Raw genomic sequence first — 3,680 nt, forward strand, 5'->3', positions numbered from 1 at the left:
AAGGACAATTTTTGTTCACATTTTAATAATGTCAAGATTTTTGAACTTCTATGCCGTGTCTCTCTAAATGATATTTTCTTAATGGTTTTTTTTTTTCTTTTAAAAAAGAAGAAATTTTCCTTAATGTAATTACTTAACGTAGTGGGGATATTGACCATTTCATAAGAAGTGAGATGATTATTTATTAATAAAAGTTGGAATATAGTTAGCATAGTAATAGATTCTCGTTTTGTAGCGCACCATCCGGCCGGTCAGGTGGTCTTTTTTTCTTTTTTTCTTTTTTTTTTTTTTTTATAAGGAAAAAGAGAAATGAAAATTTGTCAGAAATAACCCTTTAGAATTTTAGTACACTTTTTGAAAATTCATAAAAAAATAGTTTTTCTTCTTCTATATCGGGCCACCGGGATTAGTTAAAAAATTAACTTTGCTAACATTGAAATTTGGTAATTTTTTTTATGTAATCCAAATCTTATATTATTTACAAATTTTCTCCAAATTCAGTTATGTTTACAAAATATTATATCAAATTATTATGTAATTTTTCAAATCTTTACCACAATTTATATTTTTCACAATTATATGAATTTCTAAAATTCCAAATGAGTTTTCCAATTATCAAAATAGATTCTCTAAATTGATTCAACATTTTTAAATTTTGGAAAGATCAAATTTTACAAAAAAAAAATTGAGTAAGATTTGGAATATATGTAGAATCTTGGTATTAATCCTACTCAAGATTCTAACCGAGAAAATTCAAATATATGAATTTCAGTATTAATTATGCTTCTGAGATGCAAATAATCTCGATGTATAATCTGGCGAGATGTACCAAGAAAGTCCAAACAATCGATAAATTGAAAAAAGTTGATTTTTTAACGAAAATCTCATGGTCGATCTCGTCCGAGATGGACCGAGAAAATCCATATTTTTATGAGTTAAAAAAAAGATGTTAATTGTATAAGGCAAAAACTTAAACGAGCTATTTCTGACAATTTTCCAAGAGGAATGTGTATAATAACAATAACTACATTGTTTCATGGGCAATTTTTGTTCTTAGTACATAATGCATTAATTAAGGTGGGTTTAATAATTATTTAGTTTTTAATTTTTAAAATTATATATCTATTTTCTTCTCAATATTTAATCATGATATTCATCTTTTTGGTGTAATAGTTGATTTTTTCTAAAAAATTCTAAAAACGATAATAAGATTTTAAAAGACTACTTTTTTTAGTTTTTAAAACTTGACTTGAATTTTGAAAACACTCTTAAAATGTTGACAACAAAATAAAGAAATTAATCGGTGCAAATAGTGTTTATAAGTTTAGTTTTCAAAAAAAAAAATTAGTTGGTTATCAAAAAAACTAGGTAGACCTATACGACTATTAAAATATATGCAAAAGTTTTCGGTCTAAATCTAATTTTTTATAGTTGAAGTAATTTAACGTAGTGATACTGACATGCTTCCATCCCTAGAAGGTTAGAGGTTCAATCCCCCACTCCGATATTGTTGTACTAAAAAAATCTAATTTTTTATCTTTTACCAATTTAAGTATACATCGACTATTAAAAGATATGTTTTCAATTCAAAAGCCAGAGTTTGGATCTTAAATTGTTGTGAAACTAGATTAAGAAAAATCAAGGCCCCATTTGATAACTATTTTATTTTTTGTTTTTATTTTTAAAAATTAAGTTTATATCATCCACATTTCTTACCATGACTTGCATCTTTATTTTAAGTATAATGGTTTAATTCTTAGTCAAATTCTAAAAATAATAACTTTTTGAAAGTTGTTTTTTTAGTTCCCAAAATTTAGTTTAGTTTTTTAAATCATTGATGAAAAGTAGATAACAAAAGAAGAAATTTGAAATTAAAAATAGTATTCATAAACTTAATTTTCAAAAAATAAAAAATAAAAACCAAGATGGTTACCAAAACAAACCCAAAATTTTCGTTTCTCAATTTTTTTGTCTTTCAGTACATTAAGTTGGTCAATATATTGTTTTTTAAGTCAAATAAACTATCATCACTTGATGGCAACATGATATATATTGATATTATTTTTCTTCATTTGTCTGAAAGTGGTATGTTAGATGTAGAAAAGATAAGGATATGTTCAAAGCTAATTGTGGCCGTCTGATTTTGGAATATATTTATTTTCTGAAGTTTACAGAATCCAAATATTGCATAAAGTCTTTGTAAAACTAGTATAATCTACGTCAATCTCATATTCAAAGAGAACATAAAACACAACTAAAAAGGTCAGTTGAATGCTATGTTTAAAAGAAATGAAATATTAAGACCTCGTTTTATAACGATTTGATTTTAAAATTTTTGTTTTTAAGATAAAGCCTATAGATACTATTTTCACATCCAAATTTCTTTCTTTGTTATCAACTTTTTACTAATGGTTTAGAAAATCAAGTCAAATTTTGAAAACTAAAAAAAAAAGTAGTTTTTAAAATTTTGTTTTTGTTTTTGAATTTGGCTAAGAATCATTGTACTTAAAAAGATGCAAACCATGATAAGAAATTGATAGAAAATAGGCTTAATTTAAAAATAAAAAAAAACCAAAAACCAAAAATCAAATAGTTACAAAACGAGACCTAAAAAAATGTTAAAATATTATTTTGGTTTTTATACTTCGAGCTTCCTTCTTTTTTGATATACTTTTAAATATCTAAATATATTTTTATACTCTCAATAAATCTTAAAATTAATCTATATTATTAAAAAAAACTTTGAAAGTTGTAGTTTGTTTTTAAGATTTTTTTTTTTTAAGAAGAAGAAGAAGAAGAAGGAAAAGAAAACTCTAATATTAGTCTTCATCCACAGATTTTATAAACATACTTACATTTAGGACTTTCTTTTAATAAAATTAATATTATTATTTAATCAAATTAAATTAATTAAATGACTCATTATTTTTAAGATTTATAAAAAATATAAGATAATTTGGACATTGAAAATGGTTTTGAAATGATCAAAATCACTTCTATCAAAAACTTGTTGGAAGAGAAAATAAAAAGCCATATACCATACATATGCCTCAAGATGATTGCACGTAACATCATAATAGCACGACAAAATGAAAGCGAAAACCTTGTTGGGTGTTCCTGTGTACCTTGCATCCTGCAAGAAAAGGCCTCTTCCTATACTGAGAGATAGACTGAGGTGTCTTTACAAATATTCTAATAGTTGGCTCCTCTTTCCTTTTTTGTTATTGAAAACAGGACAACTTTCTTGCTTGTTACTTTAAGGGTTCAACAATGAATTTATTTTCCATTCTATCATTTGTTTAACAGCTTAAACTAGGCTCCATGATCAAAATCACTCTGAATTATGTGTTTTTTTAGTGTAATAGAGGTAGGGGATTCGAACTAGAGGCCTCTTGGTCATTAAACGTTCATATTGAGCCATGTTCACTTTATAAACTATGTCTTTAATCATTCAAAATTAATTTAATATTTTATTTTAAATTTTTATACATGATTTTCTTACCATCTTTGCCTATATAACCTTAAATGTAACTATATTTTTCTCCCTTAATTTTTGCTAGTAAATTGAACTTGGAAATTAAGTCATATCGATCCACTACAAGAATTTTGAGCTTTAATGTCGGTTGGAAAAAGTGAAACCGGATGTATAATGTCGGTTTTGTTTTTTTTATAAAAAAAAC

The sequence above is a fragment of the Benincasa hispida genome, chromosome 3 (assembly GCF_009727055.1).
Source record: "Benincasa hispida cultivar B227 chromosome 3, ASM972705v1, whole genome shotgun sequence".
Classification (NCBI taxonomy): domain Eukaryota; kingdom Viridiplantae; phylum Streptophyta; class Magnoliopsida; order Cucurbitales; family Cucurbitaceae; genus Benincasa; species Benincasa hispida.